Genomic DNA, 11,550 nt, shown 5'->3' on the forward strand with positions numbered 1-11,550 from the left:
TTTGGCCTCACATAGGATAAGCTTTCGAGTGTGGCCATTCCCCTCAGTCTCTGTTCCTTCCTTCACCATCTGTTAGGGCAACTCGGGCCTTTTCACCTCACCCAGTGTTGGCTGCCACACTTCAGGCTTCTAACGGCCACCTCAGCAGGAGTCTGCCCCTCCTCTGGAGGCCTTGCCAGGGTGTTAAACCCCACATCTGATAAAGTGCCCCAAATCGATGCACTCCTGCTTATCCAATCTTATATTCTAGCCTCTTTGAGGAGGCCCCTCAAAATCCAATCCCAGACAGACTCCCCCGGCTCCTGCCCACACATGCTTGCTGATTCTCCCAACACCTCTGGAATATAATCATTTTCCTCCCTGATCAGGAACAGTCTATGTCCAACCAAACTATGCTGGAATTGAACCCTAGTTGTCAGCCTGGCAGCCAGGAGAGGAGATGAGGGCAGCTCCTGAGGGGACTCCTGCCACCCTGCAGGACCGTGGCCTCTGCAGTGTCTTTCCAGCACAGGGAAAGGCCATCTTACTGGGGAGGGGCCACTTCCACAAGCTCTGAGGGCTTGGGGGAGGGGGGAGCAGGGGGGTCTGCAGAGCCAACATCCTCAGAGGCACCCATCCAGATGCCCCCATCACATGCTCATGGGTCATGTCTTCCCAGCCAAGGCAAAGACCTTAGCAGCCTGACAGACCTGCCCTGACGGAGGATTTAAACATCTCTGAAGTTCTGAGTCTATCAGGTCCTCAATCCACTCTTCAGCTGTGTCAGTTCTACTGCAGGAGATAAAAGCCTCTTTACCAAGAGGCCTCACGCCCAGGCTTTAACTGCTCATTAAGGGCATAATAATAGTGATACGTATTTATTATCCCTCTGCGGGGCCTTAAGGCATCTTAGCAGTTACCAAAATCTCCACTCCTGTAGACATTGTTTTCCCATCTCACGTTGGAAGGATAATTTCCACCACCAGGACCTTTTTCTTGGACCGCCACTGATGAAATCTTTAGTGACGGGGCTGCCACGGAGTGTCAGGGGCCCACATACCACTCAGCACGGTGCCCTCCTCGCCCTGGGCAGTGAGCCAGCCAGTCCTCAGCCCCATCTCGTTTCCTGGGACCCCTCCCAGCACCACTTGTGTTGCTTCAGCTTCCCACTGAAGTGGATACCAAGATGGGTTAGATGTGTGAGCTGTGCTGGGGAAACACCAGGGTAAAGGAGAAAGGAGCGATGCAGACCTCACCGTGTGTGTGTGTGTGTGTGTGTGTGTGTGTGTGTGTGTGTGTGTGAGAGAGAGAGAGAGAGAGAGAGAGTAGGAAGGAGGTTGGAGTGAGGAAGGTGGAGAGTTCAGGCTGCAGGTGACTCTATGGCAGCTGCACCAGGCCAAGGGAGTGCTTGAAGGAATTTGCCCACCAAGGAGCTCAGATCCCTCAGCAAGGGGTCTGAGCGAGCGCTGCCCTGTGCCCCGCCCTGTGTCATTCGCTGGGGCAGCTCGTGGGAAAAGTGGCCTCAGCACAGACGCAGCGGGGGAATCCAGAGAGAAAAGCTGGGTCTGTCCGTCAGCCCAGCCGTCAGCCCGCAGAGAGAGCTCGGAGGGCTGCGTCCCCGCGGCTGTCACAGCAAAAGCCCCTCCCCCCACCGTGGGCGCCCAGGATGACAACTCCCAGGGAAGTTCCTACGGCTCCCGGCTCCCGGACGGTACCTCCTCCCGGCCAGCGGGGAGCAAGGCCATTCCCAAAGGAGCCGGCCGACTGCGGTAAGTCAGAGAAAGACAAGTGCCAGACAATCCCACTTAACGGGTGGAATCTGAAAAAGCCGAACTCAGAAACAGGGTAGAATGTGGTTGCCCAGCCGCGCAGGTGGGAAATGCGGAGATGTCGGTCGAAGGGCACAAACTTCCAGCTAATAAGACAGATACGTTCTGGGGCTCTATGCACAGCATGGTGACCGAAGCTTACAATACTGTGTTATATACCTGAAAGGTGCCAAAGGAGAAGATCCTAAATGTTCTCACCACACCCACACCCACACACACACAGTAAACAGGTGAGATGATGGGGGTGTTAATTAACCCTATTGTGGTACTCACTTCACAATACACTCAGATCGAATCATCACCTTGTGCACCTTAAACTTACACAATGTTATAGTATCTCGGTAAACCTGGTCGGGGGGGAAACCTGAGCAGGTCAGCAAAGCCACACTTTTTCAGGCTCTCTTGGTCCAGTATTAATAATGCAGTACCACGCTTTGGGTTTTTTCTCTTAGGAAGGCTCAAGCGCACATGAGATTTAATTACACTCTGAGAAAGGCCTTCGTTAGGCGGAAGGGAGTCTGGAGATGTTTAACCACACACAGTAGCGAGGGCCTCAGACAGCTCTGGTGCAAGCGTTCGTCATTGTATGCGTTTTTCTTTCTCTTTTCTTTTTTTTGTTTTTGGCCGTGCCTCATGGCTTGCGGGATCTTAGTTCCCCAACCAGGGATCAAACCCGGGCCCTCGGCAGTGAAAAGTGCAGAGTCCTAATCACTGGACCGCCAGGGAATTCTCTATATGCATTTTTAAATCTCATGACAGCTTGCAGCCTTGATATATATAGAAACTGTATCTTATCCTCCCAAGTCTTACCCGTTTTTATCCAACAGGGGCTTGAGGAGATGGGGCAGACGTGGCAGGAGGTGAATGAGGGAAGGGAGAGTGGAAAGATCTAGCACCTGTGCATCCAGCATCTTGTCTTCACGACAATGAGACCACTGGGGTCCCAGGACCCAAGAGGCTGCTGGGAGCACGTTGATCAGGCTCACGGGGCTTCCCTGAAGGGACTCTGAAGCCCTACATTCTTCTGGGCTTGGAGAGTTTCAGGAGTTGGGAGAGGAGGTCGGCCACGAGTGGAGAAAACTGTGCCTCAGATGCCCTGAGGCAGGAGAGAGCCTGGCACATCTGAGGGACTAAGAAAAGTCCAGGCAGCTGGTGTCCAGAGAGATGAAGGGGCATGGCCGGAACGGAGGCCGCAGTGGGTGGTGCAGGTCTGAGGCCACCTTATGAGTCTTTGGCTTTGAGAAGCAGGGGGTTGTTAAACAGAGTGGATGCCTGGTCAGGGCTGCCTTTTCTAGAAGCTTTTGCTCTGGCAGCAAGTGCAGAGAATAGACTGGAGAGGGCAGGAGGCTCCTGTGGGGGCAAAGGTCATGAGCAGGCAACTCACAGACGAGGAAATGCACAAGGGAAGTAACACTAAGCCTCCCTTGTAAACAGGAAAGTGCAAATCAAAACCGCAGTACAATGTGATTCACACCCATCAAGTCAGCAGCAGTGGAGAAGCTGTCAGTACATTTTTGGTGAGAATGTAGGAAAACAAGCCCTCAAACCTTGCAAAAGGACAATTTAGCAGAATCTAATGAGGTTGCAGATGTGTTCTGTCAGCAATTCTACTTGTAGGGAGGTGCCCTGTGGACACCATCTGCATGTGAGAGAAGGTGAGTGTAAGAACATTTATTAAAACATGGTTTGTAATGCAAAAAGGGCGGGGGGCAGTAACTTAATGTCCACCAATACGGGAACAGATGTGTAAGTTCATACCGTGGAATCTATACAGCAATTAGAATGAACTGGAGCCACACGTGCTAACAGAGCTACATCTCAAAATATAATGTTAAGTGAAAAAACCAAGTTGCAGGCAGAAGTATTATGTGGCATTTGGTATCACTTATATAACACTTTAAATGCATCATGCCCTGTATTTGCAGACTTATATGTATGTTGGAAGTATAAAAATAGAAGGGAGGCCACCAGCTGTAGAACACTGGTTACCCCTGGGGAGAGAAGATGGGTGACAGGATTTAGAGTCATAAAGAGAGTTTCAACTATATCTCGTATTCTCATTCTTTTAAAAATGGGATGCATTTAATGGCTAATGTTAGCATTTATTAAGTCTGAGTAGTAGGTTGCATAGTTGTATAACATAACTTTTTTTTTTTTTTATTCATTTATTTTTGGCTGCGTTGGGTCTTTGTTGCTGCACGCCAGCTTTCTCTAGTTGCAGCCAGCATGGGCTTCTCTTGTTGCAGAGCATGGGCTCTAGGCCCATGCTTCAGTAGTTGTGGAGTGCGGGCTCTGTAGCTCCGCAGCATGTGGGATCTTGCCGGACCATGTCTTGAGCCCGTGTCCCCTGCATTGGCAGGGGGATTCTCAACCACTGCGCCACCAGGGAAGTCCCAACATAACATTTTATATGTTGAAAATTCTTTAGGAAAGTTGGGGCGGGGGGAATGATTCAAGTAATCCAGGAGAAAATTCACAGGAACAATCACAGTGGAGATGAAGAGAGGGCAGGTAGGAAGCAGAATGGACTGGCTACGTGATAGTATAACGTGGAGAAGAAAGTGGGTCAAGGATGTCCCCCAGCCTCTGGCAGGGGCAGCCAGGTAGACAGTGGAGAGCACAGAAAGAGGCGGGTGTGCAGGGAGAGCAGATGGCTGAGCAGGGAACACAGATAAAGGGGATTTGGGGGGAGAGTCATGACATCAGATGTGAGTGTGCTGAGTCCCAGGCACCACTGAGTCATCCAAATAGAGCTGTCAGGGGGCGGTTGAAGCCCAAGGTGTGTTCTAGGCTGGAAAGGCAGCTACGTGTCAGTGACGATCAAGCCCAGAGTAAGATTGCCAACAGAAGGGTTGTCGAGTGAGAAAAGGACAGTCTGACCGGTACACCTGCCCATCACGGTCAGGCAGAGGAGAAGGGGTGGTGGTGGTGGTAATGAAGTGCAGGGTCCCCTGCATTACTGATGACGGGGTAGATCTGCACGCCTTCTTGGAAAGCAGTTGGGCAATAGGCGTCAGAGACCTTAACCCATGTGTTACTTTGCTTGTGCCTCTAGTAATTCTACTTGGTGTAAATTCTGGAATGGTGAAAGAGCTTCATGCCAAACATATTTATATGCATAATAGCAAAAGAGAGGAATAAATAATGTGCAATAAATTAAGTAAATTATAGTCTCTCCACTGCAAAAAATATGTAGTTCTAACAGATGATGTTTACAAAGTTTATAATAAGAGGAAGAAATGCTCATGTTACAATATTATAGGAAAGAACCAGGATTTTAAATTATATCTGGAGAATGGTCTCAACTGTGCATCTGCAAACAAACAACAGCAACAGAAACTTATATATTAAAAGCGTATGAGAAGGAAATACACCAAAATGTTACGTGGTTGATTTGATTTTTTTTTCCTCGTCATTTTTCTGTATCTCCTGTGTCTTCTCTAATGAATATGTATCTCCTTAACAGTGGAATACACATACACATTATTTTCCCAAGAAGAGTTGGTGTTAAGGAGTTGCACTCAACGTGTGGATGTCTGCATTGTCTGGTAAAGTGAGGTGGGGCACAATCCCCCTGCTTATGAGAAGGAACACGAAACAGAAGAACCTGCGGTGGTGGCTGCTCCGCTGTCATGTGACTTTTCACTGCATCATGGTTTGGGTTCAGCTTCCTTTTTATATTTCCCCAGGAAAAGCAATAGTCTTTATCGCATTTCCCGAAGAGCCCATTCAAGGGAATAGAACACAGGAGATAAACCCCGAGCAGCATCACAGATTGGCCAGCACCAGGCACGCAGCTGGACTTTGTGCAGGACAGCAGCCATAAGCCACGTGTGGCTATTTAAATTTATAATTAAATTAAGCAAATTAAGTAAAATTTAAAGTTCACCTCCTCAGTCACACTAGCCACATTTCAAATGCTCAATAGCCACACATGGGTGGTAACTACTCTCTTAGAGCAGAACATTTCCATGACCACAGAAACTTCTACTGGTCCGCACTAATGGAGAAAATTAACGGGCTTTTCCCATATGCAAAGACAGCTCAACATCAATAAATTATCAAAGAAATGCACATTAACAGATGAAAGGGGAAAACTGAATCATCTCAGTAGATGCAAACAAAGTATTCGGGGAATTCAAGATTTATTCATACAAAAATAAATACACCAAGAAGAGACTATGGGAAAATGGAAAGAAAAAAGAATTCATTTATAATAATAATAAAGACCACAAGGTATCCAGGAATAATTTCAATAACATATGCACCCACACCTTTGCAGAGAAAATTGCAAATTATTACTAAAGGAAATAAAAGACAACCTAAATAAATCTAGATATATGCCATGTTCCTAAATGGAAAGATTCAGTATTATAAAGATGTCAATTCTCCATGAACTGATCTATACATCTATAAATTCAAAGCAATTCTAATAAAATTTCCAGTAAGGATTTTTGTGGGACTTGACAACCTGATCTGAACATTTATCCAGAACAATTAAGGACCAGAGATAGCTAAGACAGTCCTGAAGAAAAAAGAAAAAATGAGAAAAGAGACTTGCCCTACCATTTATTCATTCATTCATTCAACAAATACTTATTGAACACCTACTATGTGCTATAGCTTTAGATGCTGGGAATATGATAGTTAACAAAAAGGTCACTGATCCCTGCCCTTGTAGAGCTTAGTAACATTCCAAATGTCAAGACTTGCTCTAAAGCTGTAATGATGGAGATGGTGTGTATGGGCACAGGCGCAGACAAACAGAATAGAGAGCCCAGAAACAGAAACTTGACATGGAATGTGGTTTGATAGAGGAAAAGGACATCCACATGGAGAAAAAAATTCCTCACCACATACAAAAACCAATTATAGGTGGATTAAAGACTTAAAGTGAAATGTAAATTTTTTTAATTTTAGAAGAAAATGTAGAAAGATATTTTTTGACCTTGGGGTAGGGAAATATTTCTTATAAGATGTGGAAATGTTGATAAATTTGACTACATAAAAATTTACAACTTTTGTCCGACAGAAGTCCCTAGAGTTGAAATAAGCCACAGATTGGGAGAAGGTATTTCCAAAGCATGTAACTGAAAAAGAATAATTAGCCAGTACATATAAGAGACTGCTACACATCAATAGGAAAAGACAGTACTTTAGAAGATGAGCAAAGAATATGAATAGGCAATTTACAGAAGAGGAAATGCAAAAAGCCAATAAACACCGAAAGATAGAAGTTAGGAAAATGCAAATTAAAACAACAAAATAACTACACAAATCTGATCGGCAAAGAAAGGAACAAAATTAAAGAAAATAATATGGCCAAAGAAGAAGTCTAAGGCTTCCCTGGTGATGCAGTGGTTAAAACTCTGCCTGCCAATTCAGGGAACATGGGTTCGAGCCCTGGTTCAGGAAGACCCCACATGCCGCGGAGCAACTGAGCCCGTGCACCACAACTACTGAGCCCACGCGCTGCAACTACTGAAGCCTGTGCACCTAGATCCCGTGCTCTGCAACAAGAGACGCCACCGCAATGAGCAGCCCATGCACTGCAACGAAGAGCAGCCCCCGCTCACCACAACTAGAGAAAGCCTGCGTGCAGCAACGAAGACCCAATGCAGCCAAAAAGTATTTAATTAATTAAAAAAAAACAACACATGGTTTCATTAAAAAAAAAAAAGTCTACACACCACTGGTAAGAGTGTAAATTGATTCAACCACACAAGGCACGATAAAGCAAAAGTTGAGAATTGAAATACACGTGCCCACGGCCTTTGCAATTCCACTCTTCGAGGGAGAAGCTGTCTTGCACGTGAGCACAAAGAGACCTGTGTAAGAATAATCATTGCACAGAAAGTAGTTAGTAGTTGCCTGGCTGGCCCGGGACTGGAAATTAATGGTAAATGGGCATGGGGCCTTACTGGGATGATAGTGAAATGTTTGAAACCTGGATTGTGGAAATGGTTGCACAACTTGGTAAATTTACTAACAATCATTAAATTGTATACTTAAAGTGGATAAACTATATGGTATGCAAGTTACACTCGAATAAAGTTGTTTTAAAATTGTCATTCCAGCCTTATCTGCAATGAGTAAAAAATTGAAAACAGCCAATAATTTTACAAATTTGATTGCTGTAGAGATTCACTTGAATACAATAAAGTGATCCAAGTAAATAAGCCAGAGCTACTTATATCGACATGAATAAACCTCCAAAATGAAAAATAATGGTTGAGGTAGTAAAAGCAACTTGCAAAACAATACACATAGCGCGAATGGTAACATTTACCTAAAAATTGAAAACACCCAGAACGATACTATATAATCTTTATGAGTGCAATAAATACAGTGATGGCATAGAAATACAGAGGAATGAAAAACACCAAATTCAAGATAGTATTGTCTCTGGAGAGCCAGCAATGGAGCTTCAACTGTATCAGCAATGTTTCATTTCTTTAAAACAAACACTGAAACAAACATGGCAAGATGTTACAGTTCAACTCAAATGTTTCTCATAATAGTCTCCGCAATTTTCTGTATATTCAAACTAGTTTACTATGAATTTAAAAATACAAGGTAAAAATATATTTTATTTGCCTTTCCTGATGTTCGTGATACCCACAGCTCTTACATCTTCCACAAACAAGGAGCTGTAACTGCCAGTGCGCAAGTGTAGTGAGCTTTACCTATATTCTGTAAACACCGTCCACTGTTTACTGGTTGCTGGCCTCAGGCCGGGCACTGCTAGATGGTTAAAGCTGGAGCACTGTCAAGCGCCTGGAGTCCAGGTCAATACAAGTTGTGTGCAACAGGGACACCTAATGGTCAGAGAAGGTATTTACCTGCACTCTTGGGTCTGAAGGACTGGGTAGCAACAGGCCAACGAACGCTACCAGCTGTATTTGGAGGCCTGTTCTTTCGGCAGCTAAGTAAAACAGAACGAAGGATTCCGGATTGGAGTGGATTACAGCTGGTCAGCTCCCTTCTCAGCCGAAGCAGATGAACATAAACTAATTCGGAGAATTTCGATTCGATTCGGAGAATTCTCGATTCGGAGAAATTCGATTCGGAGAATTTTCCTCTCCTTCCAAGAGCTGAGCCAAGTCGTAAGTCCTGAAGAAGCTTTCTACTGGCATCCCCGACAACACCAAGGCAGCGCCTGGAGCCCTTTGAAAATAATGTCTCAAACCCACATGTGAAGTGAGCTTTGAGGGGAAGAAATGTTTCTGTAGTTGGGTAGGAAAGACTGCATGGGGTAGGGACAGGTACTTTTATCCATTTCAAAGCAAGCTGGTTAGTGATGCTACATAAATGGGAAGTAGTTTTCAAAAATCATGGAGTGTCAGGGCCAGACAAGACCTTGGAGCTCATGTTACCAACTCCCCACGGACACTGGACGTCTTGAAATGTCTGAGAATGTACACGTGACCAAGAACAGAAGTAACTCAATAACACTAGCATTTCTAGCACTACACCGAGGACCAGTGACGTGTGTGTTCCCCCAGACAATACACTCAGATGCGCCAGCCCGTCTCCTTCCACAGCTACTTATAAATCCTCTAAGTCTGCACAGTAACAGGCCACAGACAAAACTGACTCTGCTTATTTGCTTTGACATTGAAATAATCACCAGCCTGAACCTTTCAAAATTACTAAAAATCAACATCTTCATTGAAGGTCATTAAGTAATTAGTGCAGGGAGAGCGCTAAATTCATCAGTCTAATAAAGGTTCTCCAGAGAGACAGGACCAGTAGGAGAGAGAGAAAGGGAGAGAAAGAGAGAGAGACTTATTATACAGAATCAGCTCCCACGATTATGGAAGTAGACAAGCCCCAAGATCTGCAGGCTGAGTCGGCAAGCTGGAGACACACAAGAGCTGATGCGTTAGTCCCAGTCTGAGTTCACAGGCCTGAGGGGAGTAGCTCCTGTCCAGAGGCCAGTAAGTTTGAAACCCAGGAAGAGCCAATGTTTCAGTCAGAAGGCTGTCCAGCAGGAAGAACTAGGGGGAGGGTCAGCCTTTTCATTCTTTCTAGGCCTTCGCCTGATTAGATTAAACCCACCCTTACTGGGGAGGGCAATCTGCTTTACTCAGCCTCCAATTCAAATATTACTCTCATCCAGAAGCATCCTCACAGACCCACCCAGAATACTGTCTGACCAAACATCTGGGCACCCTGTGGCCCAGTCAAGTTGATACATAAATTAACCATCACAGTCAGTAAGAGTTAATCCCCTGGAGGATGAGGGTAGGAGCTGAGAGAGGCAAGTGCCCACTGCCCCACAGGTGCCCTGGCCAAGGGCCTGATTCCCTATGGCCCAGCTTCTTGTTGTTTTCTGTACCTGGAAAATGGGTTGCCAAGCTTGTATCAAAACCCTCCTCTTGGGCTTCCCTGGTGGCACAGTCTTTGAGAGTCCACCTGCCGATGCAGGGGACACGGGTTCGTGCCCCGGTCCGGCAAGATCCCACATGCCGCGGAGCGGCTGGACCCGTGAGCCATGGCCGCTGAGCCTGCGCGTCTGGAGCCTGTGCTCCGCAACGGGAGAGACCACAACAGTGAGAGGCCTGCATACTGCAAAAACAAAACAAAACAAAACAAAAACAAAAAACCCCTCCTCTTTCCCTTCTCCAGGACACATTCCAGTCATTGTGGATATTGGAGCAGAGGAGGGTGAAAGCCAATTCTTGTAGCATTTCTGGAGTCTTTTTACCTGGAAGTTTGCCTCAGGGGTCATGGATTTGTGAGGAGCTGGGGTGACCAGCTGTCTGGTTTGCCCAGGACTGAAGAGTTTCCTGGGGATGTGGGGCTTTCAGTGCTAAAACTGGAGCAGTCCTGGGCAACCTGGATGACTATCACCCAAGGAGCCCTGCCTTGCCTGAGGGGTTTCAAGTGGCTCCAGGTTCTTTGTCTCCTTTGGTTTAGATACCTTGTCAACCCTGGACCCATAGAAGTGTCCAATGGTCTCGTGGTCAAGCGACTCAGAGAGGGGTCAGCTGCAACTTTGGACCCCAGATGTTTTCTTGGTGGTGCAGTAGTGATGGATGTTTTGTGGCTGCTTCAAGTCACTGCTTGATGTGCAGCCCTTGATACTGTGATGGGGCAAAGCCCTGCCCACAGCCCACAGCCAGGCTCAGGTTCTTGCCAGCGAAGTGCCCACTCCCGGATGGGCCTGGGCTGTGCCTGTCTCAGCTCCCAGACAGGCTGCCACCACTTGCTTATCTGGGAAGCATGGGGCAGTCGGTTCCTTGCAGATGCAACTTTAACAGGAGCCCTGAGATGTTAGAAGCAGAAGGGACCCAGGATCTCTTATAGCCAGATATTTCTATGTGGTCCCTCCCCCACTGAGAGATGCAGGAAGATTCGGGATGTTACTCAGACCAGCTTTCTTTCTTTTCCTTTTCTTTTCACTTTGTAACAGCTTTAATGAGGTATAATACACAGGCCATACAATTCACCCATTTAAAGTATACAACTCAAGGTTTTTATACATTCACAGAGCTGTACAACCAACACCATGATCTAATTTAGAACATTCTTATCATCCTAAAAAGAAAGCCCATACCCTTTAGTTATTATCCCCTTACTTCTCCCAACAGCACCCGTCCCCCAGCCCTGGGCAACCACTAATCTACTTTCCATCTCTATAGAAATATCTTTAGTTACATAACTCTTTCCTGTGTACTGAAAAACATGTAGCTAACATATCAACCCAGGACCTCACAGATACTGCTGCTTGGAAAAT

General features: G+C 46.1%; 1 long non-coding RNA gene across 1 annotated transcript; it reads left to right on the plus strand.

Moving 5' to 3' along the window:
* The first annotated feature begins 550 nt into the window (after positions 1-550).
* On the plus strand, positions 551-7,879 carry LOC149747910 (uncharacterized). The gene is made up of 2 exons (XR_016395251.1): positions 551-3,463; positions 5,275-7,879. It is a non-coding gene; the product is annotated as an uncharacterized LOC149747910 (long non-coding RNA).
* Positions 7,880-11,550: the final 3,671 nt, after the last annotated feature.

This window comes from Delphinapterus leucas, chromosome 12 (assembly GCF_059928025.1).
Source record: "Delphinapterus leucas isolate spDelLeu-1000000601 "Yukka" chromosome 12, BTC_Dleu_Yukka2, whole genome shotgun sequence".
Taxonomy (NCBI): domain Eukaryota; kingdom Metazoa; phylum Chordata; class Mammalia; order Artiodactyla; family Monodontidae; genus Delphinapterus; species Delphinapterus leucas.